The 18,737-nt window shown below is 40.1% G+C and overlaps 1 protein-coding gene across 2 annotated transcripts in view; it reads left to right on the top strand.

Moving 5' to 3' along the window:
• samd12 (sterile alpha motif domain containing 12) overlaps nt 1-18,737 on the top strand; it is a 125,257-nt gene that overhangs the window by 55,908 nt on the left and 50,612 nt on the right. The gene's annotated exons all lie outside the window — the stretch shown is intronic.

The following is an 18,737-nucleotide window of genomic DNA, read 5'->3' as shown; positions in this document are numbered from 1 at the left end:
AGATTTTCTCCTTTGGTATCTTTTGGTGTAAAGTGATCACAGACCAGTCTTCATATGTGCTGACTTCTCCATGTTGAAGTCTAAAGGTCTTATTGATAACATTTTTATGTAGATGAATAATTAAAAATATATATATTATACATCCACAGAGCTTTTAGAAAAGTGCCGAATAAAAGTATGGCTTTTACTAAAAATAATTGTGAATTAATAATTTTTTAAATTTTGGCGCGTCCAGAATGAATGTTTTGTTTATTTCTGTGAGTGTGTGTGACACTGTACATTTTAATAACAGGAGGCAACTTAACCGCTAATTTCTTCTCTTCTCTGAGCGCTTCTATCTGTCGCTCTACCATATACTCGCTACGCAAACATTACATCACACTACTCTTATACCAGCGTAATATGTAATCATGTGGATACCTGACGGTACCGAAGGTAAACTGTTAAACTCACCATGTTTTCAATGGAGGTGCCATTACATTATGATGTGTTCAGGCTCCATTCAGTAAAAATGAGTATTGGGCAAAGGTAAACTCTAACATTATCATGATGTGTTCAAACCTACTCTTGTTAAAATGTAGTTTTTGGCGAGAAACTTGAATAAATCCAGTTGTTTGAAGGAGATGTTTTCACACTAATATAAAATAGATAGAGAGGGAATTATGACCTGTATCACTTCCTAAAAAAAACACAGTATGCAAAAGGAAATAAAGGAGTGCACGTTGAAGTACATGGGATTATTGTTTTACTTTTGTTTTTTATCGAATTGGTATCGAGAATCGTAGAATTTCTCTGGTATTGGTATCGACTACTAAATTTATGGTAGCATCCCTAGTGTAGGCCTGTGGGAATGCTTAAAATGTATTATAGCGGCACCAAAAGGCGCGATGAAGAATTTTGAGTGCACCTAAATGAAAAACGTAGGCGCACAAGTGCAACTAAAGTTAAAAGGTTAGTCTGGAGCCCTGTCCACTGCAAGGGTTTGTAATGTGTCCTTTCAGAACATATTGTTGTAGTGAGGTGGCTGTTACATTTCTTGACGCCAGGTAGCTCATCACTCCTCTTGTACCCGCAGTTGCTCTGTTTATGACTGTTAGTGTCAGAATTGTGTGTGGCATTTATCAAATTGATCTTCATCTGTTCTCGTCCGGGACAACTGACCCCGTGCTCCCCCACTGTCGGCGGTCCTGAGTAGAGTAGAAGTATAATGTAGCATAAAATGGAAATATTCTAGTTCCTTAAACTGTAGTAAAGTGCAGCACTTGAGTAAATGTAGTTACTTACTGTAGGTTACTTTCTACCACTGTCAATAAATATACATCCAAACCATAATTATTGCAAATTGAACATTTTTATTTTTATTCACACACATGTAAAGGAGCTCCAACAACATTCAGCTTTCTTCTATTCCCTTTGCTGTATGTAATTTACAGAATTTGCCTTTCATTATAACACATTTGTTGTCTGTTACACAAGAGACCACCATCACCCTCCCTTTATCATATTTCCAGTATGTGCCATGTGGCACCCTGCAGTTTCTCACCTTAACCTCATTTATTTGCTGTCTACACAACACAGTTCTCGCGTTGCACGATGCATCCTCGGTAGCATGTTTCATAACAACAGCCGCCCGACGCTGTTGTTTTCCACCCTCTCCTCGCTTCCTCCGTCTCACCCCGTGATTCTCAGCTTCCCTCGTCTCTTCCTCAGCAATTCTAGCAGCCGCCCTCCTCCATCACCGCCACCACCGCCTCCATCAGCACCCGTCTGCCCACAGACTCTCAAGCAGGGCTTTTGCCGCGGGGGCTGAGAAACAAATTCTAGGGATCTCTGTCACTCTGCGATATTCTTGGAAAACATTTGGAGTGTAATAAAGCAGCTTCTATCCCCGGCCGCTGTTTGGTCCCCTAGCAAGTGGAAAATAGAAAGAGAAAGAGAGAGGGCAAGGGAGAGTTTAGCTGAGTGATGACTCTTTGCTAAGGGCGACTCTAAGCCTCCCATCCTTTTCCTTCTCCTGCTCTCTGCCTCTCCTCTCCTCTGTGTTGATGATATGGGAATCGACAGCCTGCCTTGCCTCAGCAGCGATAGGCCGCTGGCCTCAGCAGGAAGCAGCCTGTTAGTATAGAGCCTACCTGGGCCTCGGGGAGAAAGGACAGAGGGACAGAAGAGGGCAGGGTAACACTTTCTATGACGCCCAGGTCTATAATGCGTTATAATCACTGTTATAATGCATTATAGACATGGCCTTTGCAAAAAAAAGTCAGTGAGTCACCAGCAATTATAAAGTATTATGACACTTGATCTTATTAGTCATTATAAAATGCTTTATAATGTGTTATGATTGTTATAAATCATTGTGAATATTTATGAGTGCTCATAAATATAATTATACAGTACTATAAGCAGATTAAAGCGTATTATAAGTATGTTTTTAATGCATTATAGACATGGGCGTGATGAGCTGTGTTCCCATTGAATTGTCAAGTGAATTTTAAACAAACTTTTGAAATGTTGCAAAATAATTAGGCGCATTTCCATCCACTGGATTGGAGAGAATAAACTCGGTTGCAGCGTAGTTTGGTCAGAATTTGGCGCTGTAGGCTACGCATGGCTGTAATCCGCCAATAAACAGAGTAGAAGAAGAAGTAGAGGTTTCGAATGCGAACTGGACGCAAAACAATTCGGTTTGGCCGTCTAACCATCTACAAGATGTTTCAGGTAGTGAGGAGACAAACGCAAGCATTCGCACATTATGGGAATATCCGATAAGACGCTGAGAGCAGAAACAGCTGATCAGTCATGTGAGTTAAATAATCGCTTCGTCAATTTTTTCGCCAAAGGTTTTCCATAATCTATTTAGCGCATCAGCTCTTTTTCGACAAAGGCAAAAACCACCTCAAAGGAGCGTAAAAACCTTTTAGCCAATTGTGGATTTGGAGTTTTATAGAATTTTGCCGTTTCCCATCAGCGTTTCTAATACGATACTTCAAAATGTGAATACAAATATGTGAATGGAAACACGTCTATAGAAAGCATTAGCAAAGACTGAAATATTGGTTGGTGGAGGGAATGTGTAAATGTAAACAAGAAGATGTGGAGGAGGAGGAGGAATGTCTTTTTATGTGTTTTTAATTTGAGAAGATTGGTGCTGTTTTGCATGACATGAATTTTGTATGAGCTCTTGAGAATCATCACAGGAAGTAATAACACATTGGTATAAGTGAGGATAGAGTTTTGCAAGGAATTATATGCAGAAATTTAGAAAATATAAACAATTTTGATTAGATATTGGTGATTGTCTTTTGCTTTATCGTCACCATTGTTTGGAGTTTCTTTTACTTTCCAGCTGTGTCACTGAAAGTAACTCATGTGATGGTGTGAGTGTGGAACAGCGAGAAAAGGAGGAGCAGGAAACAGAGGTATTTTAAGTCTCCAAAGCTGTCGCTTCTGGAGACGCTTTTGGCAGGGAGCGAGAAATTGGAAGGAGAAGAGATGGTGGAGTATGTCCATGGAAAAGGCCCAGGGCGCCTTTTGCTGGAGGGAAATACAGCTGTAACCAGCAGGAAGCCACAGAGAGAGAAATGAAGTGAGAAGGTGGCAGGGAGTGGTGATGAGATGATGAAGAGAAAGAAAGGAGGAGGAGGAAAGGTGAGAAGAGTGGGGGGAGAGAGGGAGGCAGTAGGTGTCAAGAAGGTAAGATGAGAAAGAAAAAGCAGAGAGAGAGAAAGAGGTGTGGTGAGATGATGGAGAAAATGGAGTGTGAGAAAGAGAGGAGGTGAGAAAAGGAAACCCTCCTCCCTCTGAGATCTGATGGAACATAAATGCATCTACGAAATATCTATATATAAATGATCTATATATGTGCAAATATTTATATATATATATATATATATATATATATATATATATATATATACATTATTTCATCTCTACTTTGCTGTTTTTTCTGATTGCTGTTATCAGTCAAACCCAACACTTCCGGTAGATGTTTCACATTAAAAGTCTCCCAGGCTTTTATGCCATTTTAGCCACTGGAAGGCTTTTAATGTGAAACATCTGGGCAGGAAGGGGTTCAGTTTTTTTGACAGTTTCTTAACACCGAATTAAAACAGTATTTCTGTTAAATAGAAACTGCAAAGTGGTGACTATGACAGGACCATGTTGCTGATGGAATTAGTGTGGCGGAAATGTGGTTAATGCAAAATGTATTAAGACAGCAGGTAAACATTAGCTCGCAGGGTAAAGGCCCTATGCACTATTTGAAATGTACGATATATGTCTGTTAGGGCTGGGAGGATACACCTCCCTATTCGATACTATCACGATACTTGGGTGCAGATTCAATATTACGATTTATTGTGATTTTTTTTTTTGTTCACTTTTTTAACACTAGACCATTTGAAAAAGTTGAGTCATACACTTCTAGGGCCTTTTATTTTGAAAATATCTAAATTATCAACTACAATAACAATCTTATATACAGTTCCCTTTGTTGACATCTTATTTTGAAAACCGGACGTAGTCCCCAAATGATTTCTTCTGCTAACTTCGCCAAGTCCGTCTCTAGCTCTCCCGTCAGCTCCGTTCTCTTTATCCATCCATGGTCAGCTCCATCGGGGCCGTTTGAATGCATTTAAAATAAATGTCAGTATATGGGTGCTCTATAGTTGTAGCGGCGTCCAATTTGACCACGGAGATGAGAGTGACGGCCGGCTTGACCGCACGTTAATGGCAATACGATAACGTAACGAGTTAGCATGCAGCTTTAGCCATGATGTCTACACTAGCTCTGCTTTTCCTGGCAATGTGTGAAACCCAAAGTGTTTCCATACTTTACTGTATGAGTAGTGTTTACCACTTTGCATTTAACATGAGGGTTCAGGTCGTGTCCGTGTGGACCCTCCACATAGGTGAATCAATTTATATCCCACCCCTTAATGTCTGTGTTGGAGAGAGAAGTGCAGAGACAGAGCGAGGTGCACCATCTATATAGGAAGACAAACATGAGAGAGACATCCACTATCTCTTTAGAGAGAGGGTGCAGAGGAGAGCGCTGGTGCGAGCAAGGTGCACAATAGAGGAAAAAGGCGAGAGAGCAGACGAGAGAGAGAGAGAGAGAGGTGTTGTAATTACTGCAGTGTACCCAGACAGAATTAGCTAGACGGACAGTGATTAACCTTTAAGGCTTGCTGGGCCATGGGAGGGAAATAATTAGATTCCCTCTCTCTCTGTCTCTCTCTCTATCTCTCTCTCTCTCTCTCTTTACCACGGGGACGGCGGAGAGTGGAGAGGCTCATCGCTTATTGCTTACAGTCAACAGAGACGGACTGAGGCACTCCAAATAGAAAGTGATACCCAAACAACAACGGCCTCTGAGTCTCGAGTGGACGACCTGATAGAGGCTTTTGTGAAGGGTGCAAAGGAGGGGTTCCTAGGCCCTGTCTACACGTATACAGATATTTTAAAAAACTGATGTTTTCCTCTACGTTTCAGCCTCTCGTCCACACGCAAATAGAGTTTTAGGTCACAAAAATGGATGTTTTTGAAAATCGCCTTCTAAGGTTCAGATTTTTAAAAACTCTGGTCACTCTGTATCTGTGTGGATGTGTAAAATTTGGGAAACGATGACGTCCTCTCCTCATTTCGTGCATGCCCATTGCTTTGTGTAATGAGCTTGTGTCAGAAACAATAACAAAGATTGCAGACTACCAGCTTTTTTACGTTTTGTTAGCACCGCTCAGACTAATTACTACTCAACATTTGAAAAATGTTCCTGTCACAGGAGGCCAAAGCAGGGACACATTAAACATGTCGAGGCCGAATGGTGGTTAATGTGCTTTTGGGCGATTGAAGGCGAGGTTTGGAGCACTCAGAAGGGCGATGGACATAAACCGGAATGACCTCCCTTTCCTCTTTTATGCATGTAAAGAGACAGTTGAGGACAGCAGAGTGATGACAGGAATCACAGCTTCCCCCCACTAACAATAACTGTTATAGACCTGACTGTAGTGAAGCAGGAGGAAAGGGAGTGAGAAGGCTGGTAACAGGCGAGGAAAAACTGGCATGGCCATTTTCAAAGGGACGCCTTGACCTCTAACCTCATTATATGTGAATGAAAATGGGTTCTATGGGTACCCACAAGTCTCCCCTTTACAGACATGCCCACTTTATGATAATCACATGCAGTTTGGGGCAAGTCATAATCAAGTCAGCACACTGTTGGGCAACAATATTTGAGCATATTTTTTATGCTAAATGCAGTACCTGTGAGGGTTTCTGGACAATATTTGTCATTGTTTTGTGTTGTTAATTTATTTCCAATAATAAATATATACATACATTTGCATAAAGCAGCATATTTGCCCACTCCCATGTTGATAAGAGTATTAAAAACTTGACAAATCTCCCTTTTAAGGTACATTTTGAACAGATAAAAAATGTGCAATTAATCACAATTTAGTACGGACAATCATGCAATTAATCACAATTAAATATTTGAATCGATTGACAGCCCTAGTTCACATACTGTATATAGACATATCATCGCTGTCACGTGTTTTTTCACCTAAATGAAATAACAAAATATAATCAAACATGGATTTATTCTCTGCAATGGTGAAATATGTCTTTCCATCCTTAACTCTCCAATTTCGGAGAGGAAGGAAAAAATCAATAGGCTTGTGTTCTCAGTTGATTACAATTCGTATATCATACTGACATCTTAAAGGTTGTCAAATTTCCTCAACTCATCAGGGAAGGAGAACGCCTCCTTCAGCTGACGATAAAATGTCACAAAGCTGGAGTTGTTCAGTCCTCATTGTGACCATATGATGTGGAAATAAAACCTTGTTTTGACAGTTAATGGTGAGACTTTTTTATTGAAAAGCTCTTGTCAAGTACAGCTAGGCTTTGAAAGGGAGGAAATGAAAACAAAAGATACAATCAACAGAGAAAAAGCTTTTATCAAATGTCAACACATAAAAAAAAACAAGTAAAATATGAAAAGGAAGGACATTTAATAAAAGATCAACACATGGATGAAAATTGATGATTTAAAACACCATAGAAGTTTTCTCTTATAAATGTTTGTGTCTTAGACAGACGTGCTCGTCGTATAGTTTATATTTAGCTTTAATATGTGTATCCATAGAAACAAAGGAAGATCTTTCTGCACTTGAGACACAATGTAGAGGGCAGGGTGTTAACTAAAAGCATCTGCCTCTCTTCTGGCGAATTAAAGTGAGCTATGGCTTCATATTAACCCCTCTGACAGCTTCAAAAGTCAGACTTTAAGACAACGGAGAAGAGGGGAATGAGAATGTTCTGATTAATTAGGTTGTTTTCCTGATAATGGCATTTAACCGTTCAGATAGTTGTGTGTAAAGGCCTCTAGTGACAGCACTGAATCTCTCCGAATTAACTCTAATACAAAGATCGGGAGCCGTTAAGCCGTCGCATTTCTCCACTCCTCAAAAAATAAAAAATCTCATTTTACTCTTCTTCTGTATTCAATTTCATGCTTATAACCATTTCAGAGTTTTCAATAACAGTCCGATGCCAGTAAATATGCTATTACCGGCTTGTGAAATCATCACTCTTTAAAAAGAAACTTGAATTACACAGCTGACAGAGCTCTATGAAAGTGGTTTTTCTGAGTACATAGCGCTAATCTGTGAATGTAGACACAGGCTCGCTGTTTATGCTTCATTTACTGTAACAGAGTCTCATTTAAAGGAGGAGACAGAGAGAAAGAAATTAGACATAGATGCTTTACAGTTTCACTCTCAATCACTTTGTGCATTTGTGCCTATTACTGTCCACCAGAATTATAATGTTTATTATAAAGTTTGTTTGCTCCAATCCATGATTTACTTTTTCTAATACTTTGGACGTGTTATAGAGGAACCTTTTCATGTTAATTATTGCAGTGTTGTCCCCAATCAATCATAGAAACTATAAAAGCAAACCTAAAAAATTTATTAAATCGCCCAATTAAAAAAAATAATAAATAAAAATTCTGCAAATTCTGCATTGAGATAAAAAATGAAAGAAAGTATGTCAGTCGATTCAAATATTTAATCACAATTAATCGCATTATTGTCCATTTTAATCATTTTTTATCTGTTCAAAAATGTACCTTAAAGGGAGATTTGTCAATTATTTAATACTCTTATCAACATGGGATTGGGCAAATATGCTGCTTTATGCAAATGTATATAGATATTTAATATTAGAAATCAATTAACAACACAAAACAATGAGAAATATTGTCCCGAACCCCTCACAGGTACTGCATTTAGCATAACAAATGTGCTCAGATCATAACACGGTAAACTCAAAACCCAACAGGCAACAACTGCATGTGATTATCATAAAGTGGGCATGTCTGTAAAGGGGAGACTCGTGGGTACCCATAGAACCCATTTTCATTCACATATCTTGAGGTCAGAGGTCAAGGGACCCCTTTGAAAATGACCATGCCAGTTTTTCTTCGCCAAAATGTAGCATAAGTTTGGAGCATTATTAAGCCTCCTTCGCAACGAGCTAGTATGACACGATTGGTACTAGTGGATTCATTAGGTTTTTTCAAATTTTCATTCAGTTTCCACTCTAGCTTTAAAACTGAGCCCACTACAACCTAAAAATTGCAAGTTGCGTTAATGCGTTAAAGAAATCAGTTGCGTTAAAACAAATTAACGTTAACGCGATATCTAGTTAACATTGTCAGCCCTATAACATTTCTTATAAGTTTGTTTGCTCCAATCTATGATTTACTTTTTCTTGTACTTAAGAAGTGTTATAGAGGAACCTTTAATGTAACTTCTCGCAGTGTTGTTGCAAATTAATCATAGAAACTTTAAAACAAACATTAAAAATGTCATAAATAATGAAAGATTCCAGTCTCATTTGAGCTCCTACGTGTTTTTGTTTTTTTACATAGTGTAGGTGTTGGTCGTGATTAAAATATGCTTCCAGATAACAAGAGCTGCAGTCATTTTTCGAAGCATAAATCTCAGACACAATAGTCTTAAGTTTCTTATTCGGGTCCCAGGGTGAAGAAGTTCAAAACAGCTATTGGAGAGAAGTGTGGCCCCGGGGCAGTGAATGAAGGAAGCTTTCCTGTTGTGCTTTAGTAGACCTCGGTTCCCTTGCTCCAGGCACCTTAATGACTTATCTCTCTCCGCTTCATGGCTTCATAAAGGAAATCTTTTCAGTCGGAGAGCTTCACTGAACAGGATGTCCTCCTCTGTCTCTTTTTGTTCCCATGGTTTTTAACTAGTTCAACATGCGAAATTTGCTGACATGAATCTTGAGTGACGGGGGGAAAGTCGACTGAGCTAAGCACAAATAAAGGCAAGAATTCCACTCCACGTTTTCCCCATCTAGTACATTAACACTTCATGTTACAGTCTGGTGATTGCGGGATAACGAGCAGCCAAATCAATAACTTTCTAATGCTAACAGACCTGAAGAGAGAACGTTGTTAGCAGTCATCCTGTGAACACGGGCGGGATTTGTTCAACTATCTCACCGTGTCTGTTAAATTAGATCCTTCAGCTTTTCTACTCCCAAACTATACTTGATTAGTCCGTAGTCCAACGGCGGGATTAAAGGAGGAAGTCTGGTCATTCAATTAAAAGTCAAATCATAACAGAAGTTTTCTCAAGACGCTTTTCAGATAGAGCAGGTCTAGACCGTACTATATAATAGGAGAGACCCAACAAAAGATCCCCCATGAACATGCGCTTGGTGCGACAGTGGCAAGAAACAACTACCCTTTAACAGGTAGAAACCTTTGTCAGAATCAGGCGCTGGGTGGACGGCCATCTGCCTCGACCGGTTGATGGTGTTGTAGAATAAAGAGCGAGGTTAGGTTTGCCTTGAAAATTTGTGATACAAAATGCAATTTGTTAAAATTCTGAAGGTGTCCGATATGATAGCTCATTACAGAACAGAGTATAACAACATACTTTTACTCAGACTAGCTCATAAAGGTCAAGGGTCAAAATCTATAATGCGAATACTGTACAACATAACCAATAGATAACACAGGCAATGATGCAATCAGTGGACGCTCTACTGTACAGCCTTTCCCCCATTATGAAGCATGAAACTAAACTTTGATACGCACAAATTGCTTAGACCACCATGACAACGTGTAACGAGGTTTCACAATCAAGACTGACAGCTCATTTTGCTCGTAAGGTCCAGAGTTATCGATATGTTGACTGATGGCGAGACGCACCAATCAATTCATGAGCGAGCTTCGCATGAACAAGGGGGCTGAAAGGTGTTAAAGGTGCAGTGTGTGGGATCTGGCGGCATCTAGCGGTGAGGTTGCAGATTGCAACTAACTGAAACTTCTCCTGTGTGCCAAGCGTGTAGGAGGACGGTGGCTGACACGAAAACGTGAATGTCCCTCTCTAGAGCCAGTGTTTGATTTGTCCGTTCTGGGCTACTGTAGAAACATGGTGGCCGGCTCCGTGAAGAGGACTCTCTCCGTATGTACAGATAGAAACAACTCATTCTAAAGTAACGAAAACACAACGATTCTTATCTTCAGGTGATTATACACTAAGGAAAACGTCCTTATTAATATTATATTCCATTCCTGCTAACAGATGTCCCCTAAATGTTACACATAGTTCCTTTAAAATGTTGAAACTGTTATAACACACACTGTATCTGATCTGTTGCTCAAGTGAACAAACAAAAAAGCTCAGTCACTTTGACCGGTGTGGAAGGCCAACAGCACACTTTTTTCTGAGCAAAAAGAGTGCCCTGTCGGCCATCATGGGTGAAAAGAGTATCTTTTACTCCAAAGTCTTTATTGAAACCATTCACTCTGAAGACCTAAGGAGCTGAGGCTGACTACTGTCCTTCCTTTGGGCCTCTCAGTGAATCAGATGTCTTGCCCCAGTGTGTGTGGAGCTGAGAGCTCTCATTATCCCAGCTCTCTCTCCTCAGGATCCTGCCCTCTGTGGAGGCACTTCCTCCTTAAACCTCCCTGGACTCCATCCATCCATCCACCCTCCCCTCTCTCTCTCTCTCTCTCTCTCTCTCTCTCTCTCTCTCTCTCTCTCTCTCTCTCTCTCTCTCTCACTCTCTCTTTCTTGCTGCAAGCGAAGGTCAAATTAATTCTTTTTCATAATTTCCTGTCAGCGAGATTCCTCCCTCAGAGACTCCATCTATGGCTCAGTGCCTGAAAGATGTGATTAAGTCGAAGACGAAGTGAATACCTGTGTCTGAAAAAGTGAATTATGTTTCTTTTTCTCCCTTTATCCGTATAGATATATATAAGGTATATGGTAATATCACTTTTAATAAAGTCTCCCACACTTTTGCTCTTCTTTTTAAAAAGTGAATACAATGCGTACGCCGTGGGTGACACGACGCATTAGGAGCTAATATGGGCTCATACTCACAAAGGAAATGTCATTCAGGAGCAAATGGCCTCGCCGCTCCGACGACACAGTGTGCCCTAACCTCGCTCATTAACGCCGTGGGTCTCCGAGGGTCTCAAAGCCTAAACGCAGACATCCACAACATAACTACACACCTCAGACGGTAATAATGTTATGAAATACAGAGCGTAATTGCATCCCCTGTTGTGAAAGCAAAGGTTCCTTTCATTAGGGCATGAATTGAAGCTGGACGCGGTAATGAAGGTGGAGCAGGCACCCCATAGCTGGAATGGCATTCATTCAATCAGTAAATGGAGTCCGGTTGTATTTTGAAATGAGAAGGGAGGGCGAGAGGAAGGAAGGAGAATGAGCATAACTAATGTGGCATATTGAAAAGACTCCCACCCTTCCGTAAAAAATACTTTTTGTATAACCTCAAGCTATAAATCTCCTTGACATGCAGTGAAGACTCCCCGCTCAGGGCCCCCAATTACAGACTTTCACTCCAAGCGCTTCACACTGGACTGCCGTTCGTCAGCCATTTTCTTTTTTTTTTCCCGAAAAAAAAAGCAGAGAGGGAGCTGAACAACGTCAAGGTTAGGCGAAGCACATTTCATCTAGTTTTACCCAGGGAGACGCAAAAGGGATGCATGAATACAACAAACCCGCTCTTACCCTCTCCGACTCCGACTCTCAAGGACGCCGGAGCGGGATGCAGCGGAGTATGAACAACATGTTTAGATCCCTTAATGAAGCTGAAGGGAAGAGGTTCAATACACGACGTGAGGGAACAGAAGACGGGGAGGAAAAAGGAAAGGAATAAAGAAAGATAATGAAGGAAGATAAAACAGAGAGGCAGAGGAAGAAGAGGTGTACAGGTGGAAGACCTGGAGGTGCGGTAACCTGCACTCTAAAGTCATATGTGATGTGTGTGTACACCGATTCAACTGTTATCAGCTCATTAAATGTGCGTTATCAGTCGTTATAAGCCCCATAGATGTGGGTCAGTAGGGGCCTGCTACACCTACTACGTGAAAGTGAAAGCAAAACGTTAAAGCAACACGTAAAACTGCATGAAACGTTACGTTTTGAACACAAACAAAACAGCTTCTTTAGGTTTAGGCAACAAAACCACTTAGTTAAGTTGATGGGAAAAGATCGTGTTTTGGCTTAAAATAATTGCGTTAGAAAAGTGAAGAGAAGTGAAGAAAGTGCCCCCGACCTCCACCCCATATGGAGTTTCAAGCTGTCTATACTACGGCCCAATCCAGATGTCCACACTCACAGACGCACAGGATTTGAGGCGCGTTCCGGCGTTTAGGGCTGTCCCACTGTCAAATCGTCAAGTCCTTGAGGGCTCTCTCACAGACATTTTGAGCACTTTATAAACACTTTGCGTAAGTCTGCATTTCTGCAGACTTTGCCTGAGGGAATTAAACAAAATTCATAGCGTTGTGACGTTAAACACAGGGTTACCACGGTTACCAAGGGAAGCCTGGAGGCGTAGAGGCTGTCCCATTCATACCATTTCAAGCAGCCTCTCACTAAAAGTGAAAGTGAAACACATTCTTACACTTAAAACATAATGAAACGTTTTGAACACAAACAAAACAGCTTCTTTAGGTTTCGGCAACAAAAACAACTTAGTTATGTTTGGGGGGAAAAGATTGTATTTTGGCTTAAAATGACTGCGTTTAAATTGTGAAAATGCCCCCGACCTCCATCCCATATGGAGTTTCGAGCTGTCTATAATACAGCGCCTCACTTCATAATTACTGCGGTCGCTAGAGGTCGCTGTTGTCTTCTTTTATTCCTTCTTTCGGTGATCTCCCATGTGAATCAATGATAAAACCTACTAGTAGGTGTAGCAGGCCCCTTCTGACCCACATCTATGAGGCTTACAGCCACTGATATTGTCTATTTAATGGCCTGATAACAGTCTAACCGGCTAGTGTACACTCAGTGTCCTGACCTCTGACCCATGGCAGGGGAATACCGATTGCTTTGACAGGTCCACTGACATCACATGAGTTCTTCTGCTCTTTTGCCGGAGTCTCCGGAGAGTCCTTGGCTGCCAGATATCCAGAAGGGTTTGAGGCATTACTGTAGCTTGTGCCCTGTAATGCGAAATGATAAAGGGATGTTTGCAGAACCGTCAATACACCATTTGTATAGATGTGATGTTGCGCCACAAAGGGCGAGTCTCGGCAGACCCCGGATCCCGTCAGTCATGTAAACTTAATGAAGTTCATGCATCTTGCAGAACTGAGCTGTAAAAGGTACGTCGGTGTGAAATCACAACCTGAACTCTACATAACGAAAACGACCCCGCCGGTCGATGAAACCCCCTACGCTCGATAGTTTGCTCTTTTATGCCTTTTGAAACCAGAAGCGGCGGCTAAGGTTTCACTGCGCTAGAGCCACATTCATTAGTTTATAGTGATATGAGAAGCCATTAAAAAGTCATCGTATCGGTCGCCCTGGCAGCGCGGCTGGTTCCACTCAGTCTGCCGCTGCTGTCTCCAGCCGCCCTGACCACCTCCGGACATCCAGGAGCCCAGACGGCTCGGACAGACCAGACTCCGGAGCACACGCCTTCAGCTTCCCAGCATTCGCTCATGATCTTACCAACCTGGATCAATAGCCGTAGGACACTTACTGTACTCTGAGACTGGCCATTACTCCATAAACATGCCTGAGCTGCACTGGCTCCAGACTTACTGTACGTACCTGTAATGGAGAAGAAGAAAAAAATGGCACTCAAGAAGTTGGTTTGCCCGCTGATGGTTGCCTGGGTAACCATTATGCAGTTTTGAGGGAATGTGGTGGTTGGCTTATTAGTTAATGCATTAGAGCAGATACCATAATGTGTTAATATATAACACTATTCTCTGGTACTTCACTTGAGATAAATTATTAATAAGATAATGCCACCGTTTTAAAGGTCCCCAACCTACATTGTGCTTTGAACACAATTACTTGCATTGCAATTATAGAAGTTTTAGTCAATTAGGGATTTTGCACATACAAAGTAGGAGTGAAGTTCATTAACTTTTTAAAAATATGTTATGCTATTTTTATTTTCCTGTGGGTGAATAAGGTCTTTTACTCTGCATATTTATGTTTATGGGCTTAATGGACTCAAATGGGGCTTTTGTGGAGAAGCAGAACCACAGAGGTTAAATGTATTATTTAGCCTGTATTTATAGTTAGCACAAAAATAACAGGCAAATGCATTTATAACATTCATGCAGCTGTGGCATCAGCATTACATACATTATACATTATACATTAGATACATTAGCTTCCTGTTTACTGTTGGCCCTGTTTTCTGTCGACATTTCAACATAATTATACCATTTAAACTTTACATTAGTCTGTACTGTATATAGAAAACAATAGATTTTTTCTGTTAAGCAATAGGGAAAAGAATAAGGAAAAATAAAGGGATAAAATAAATTACATATATTTGTATGTGTGTATATACAGTATACTGTGTATATATATATATATATATATATATACATGTGTGTATATGTGTATATATACAGAACATTTTTTATATATATTTAAAAAATATATATAAGTAAATATATACAGAGAAAATGAACACATAAATGTGAAAATAAATTAAAATGCTTATGATTCTTTTATATTCTGTAATTTGTCTCTATTTTACCACATTTAATTATAATAATAATAATTATTATTATTATTATTTTAATTTTCTCTTTATATTTCCCCATTTTATATACTTATTTATTCTTTTGTTTATTTCTCTTTATATTTCCACATTTTTTATTTACTTATTTATTCTTTTATTTATTTCTCTTTATATTTCCACATTTATTTTCTTATTCTTTTACAGATTTATTCTTTATTATGGCACTCCTATGACTCCATACTGTTTAGGGTTCTAGGTGTTCAACGTTTAGTCCAAGGCCCCCTGAGACTCTCCGTGTTTCACACACTGATTTTAGTTTATCTGTAGTTTAAATGCAAACAGAGTTACAACTTCAGTGTTGTGTTCTTTCATAAAGCCTTCCTCTATACACTAAAGGCAGACAGTAGTGCTCAGGGAGACCTCTTCTTTACATCTGAAATAATGCAATTACACTGAAAATGTTCCTAGAGGTATATTCACCATGTAGATGCTCTAATTAAAGTTCAATATCCTCGTGCTTAACTACTACAAGACTCCTTCCCTTGCGAGTTATCGCTGTATGTTTATGTGAGCACCGAGCAGACACATCCAGCTAAGCCAGGAGCAAGAGTGACTGATATAAAACGAATATGTATTCACTGAATCACCTCAGAACGCACAGTACCATAGATGCATAAAGACGAACATAAAGGAGAGCGAGAGAAAGGGTGTTGAGTGAAAAGAGAGAGGGACACCAAGGACATTTTAAGAGAAATGGGGTGCAACGAGAAGGTGCATAAAAGGAAATGATGTATATTATACCAGTCCGGGATCATGGTTTGTGTATCGAGGATTTATGGCGGTGTACTTAGCAACAGCGCGGCACCACACCTGATCATCCATTATTATTGTAACATCTCTCACTTTGGGGGCAGACATGATTGATGGGGAGCCGTTAATGACTTTGGCTCGAAATTGTTACGGCCACAAAAGTGACGCACAGTATTTAAAAAGGTGGTGTTTGCTACTGGACATTGTCTAAAAGGAACACGATCATTTGTCAACTGATTACCGATAAAAATGGATCAAAACATGGAACATTTGTTTAAGAGCAAATAGAGCTTTACCCTTTTATGCCTCCGTGCCGCCGTGTTTTCAAGGTTTTCTGTCTGTTTGTCCGTCCGCCCATCCATCCGTCCCATTCTTGTGATCACGATATCTCAGGAGCGCCTGCCTGGGAATTTCTTCATATTTAAACGTCCACTTGGACTCAAGGATGAACTGATTCGATTTTGGTGGTCAAAGGTCAACGGTTAAGATCACTATGACCTCACATCCGTTCCATTCTCGTGAACACGGTATCTCAGGAACGCCTTGAGAGAATTTCCTCCAATTTGGCACAAACGTCCACTTGGACTCAAGGATGAACTAATTAAATTTTGGTTGTCAAAGGTCACTGTGAGCTCACGTCCGTCCCATTCTCGTTAACACGATATCTCAGGTACTCCTTGAGCGAATTTCTTCAAATTTTGCACAAACATCCACTTGGTCTCAAGGATGATCTAATTAGATGTTGGTGGTTGAATGTCAAAGTCACTGAGACCTCACAAAACACATTTTTGGCCACAACTCAAGAATTCAGATGCTAATTACGACAATTTCACACAAATGTCTAACAGGATAATATAATGAAGTGATGACATTTTGAACAGACATGGATGTAAACTTCAACTTAACTGGTTTGCGGAGGCATACAACGATGAGGCGTTATTTCTAGTTTCTGTATGTGTCTTCTTAAATATACATTTTCTACCCAAATATCCATTTTTATGTTCAACTTATATAGTGTACTGTATATTTTTAGGACAAAAGCTTCAAAGTATTCTCCGTGCCTTAACTTGTTTCTTTAGGGGTAAGAGTATAAGCAAAACTGACCATTGCTTCTGCACCCATGGAGTACTTCTACTCTAATTAATGTGATTGTAGTCGTGTACATTCTAATCGCCCGCCCCTCTCACAATCACTGAAAAGGCACACATGCCAGTGATTCACTGTAAAACACAATTTGGAAAAAAATTGAAAATCAAAAGCAAGCCTTGTATAAGAAATACTGATTAACCCACCCCACATCACTTGTAATTGGTGCCATTAGTCTTTTTTATGCTTGATTGCCTGCCAAAATGTCAGCCTATCTATTTCCCTCTTGTGGCATTTTTCTTTTTTTTCCCCTGAACTGTCAGTAATTAAAAGTGATTGTCTCAGTGCCAAGTGGGAGACTTTTTTTTTTTTTCTCTTATTGTTTGTTTTTAACTAGTGGTGAAAGTTCTGGGGAAACGGTGCTTGTTATCGTGAAGCACACCCTCAGCGCAGGTACTCATTCCTGCACATTGCACACAGCACTGTGCCCGCTGTGTGTTGGGTCATGATGGAAGCAATTAAACATGACAGAGAAATAACACTATGTCCTGAATGACTCATGCTCTACGTTCCACTAACTCTGGTGGAAAATTAGCCTCTCGGTAAAACAAACGGAGTAGTTTGAAGCTAAATGTACAACAATATACATCACAAATTATAATTAACAAAAGGAAAGAGCAGAATTGGAAATGTTAAAGAGGATGGTATCTGTTGTAGGGCAGCAGATTTTTGGTATATGAAGGTAGTAAGTTGGATGGTTAGGCTTAACCTTCTTTGTCGTCTCAACATATGTCAGCTTTCATCAACCACACCTTCTAGCCCTTTGTCTGCTGCTGACCCCGGTCTAGACCAGTGGTTCTCAACCTTTTTCGTGTCAAGGACCCTTGAATTGACACACATTAGGTCACTGACCCCCATTTGATAAGATTTTGCTTCAGGGACCACCATCTAGTTTTCAACTACAGTTGAGTAGATAACCGTGGAGGAATTGAAACCTACTGTTTGATCAGAATAGTCAATCTTACAACTCTTACTTGCATTGGGCTCAGATCTTTAGTGTATTAAATAGTGAAAATGAACTGCATATAAAAGGAAATTCTTTGTATTTTTATTAGGGCTGTCAAACAATTAAAATATTTAATGCCCAAAACTGCATGTGATTATCATAAAGTGGGCATGTCTGTAAAGGGGAGATTGTGGGAACCCATAGAACCCATTTTCATTCCCAAATCTTGAGGTCAGAGGTCAAGGGACCCCTTTGAAAATGCCAGTTTTTCCTCGCCAAAGATTTAGCGTAAGTTTGGAGCGTTATTTAGCCTCTTTCGCGTTAAGCTAGTATGACGTGGTTGGTACCAATGTATTCATTAAGTTTTCTAGTATCATATGTTGCCAGTATCTTCACCCTAGCTTTAAAACCAAGCCCGCTACAACCTCCGAAAGATTGATTGCGTTAATGCGTTAATCCATTATTACTGTGTTAACTTTTACACCACTAGTTTTTGTAGCAAAATCTTAATTTTTCTTCCTGTTAAACAAAACATTAAGTGTGCTTACGTAAACTAGTACCAACCAATTTCAACCAATAATATCATGACATCCATCCATCAATCAATCTGCAACTTTAGTGAGAAGGGAGATGTGTGCTGTTCTCCGTATCGAGCTACATCCTAAGACCGCCCACTTTTTAGCGGTCCAATCAAATGCAAAGGATGTGATTTAAATCCCTCTTTTAACCGTATACCGCTCAAATATTTCATTTCATTGAGAAACAC

The sequence above is a fragment of the Sebastes umbrosus genome, chromosome 15, assembly GCF_015220745.1.
Source record: "Sebastes umbrosus isolate fSebUmb1 chromosome 15, fSebUmb1.pri, whole genome shotgun sequence".
Taxonomy (NCBI): domain Eukaryota; kingdom Metazoa; phylum Chordata; class Actinopteri; order Perciformes; family Sebastidae; genus Sebastes; species Sebastes umbrosus.
This window is presented reverse-complemented; position numbering and strand designations above follow the sequence as displayed.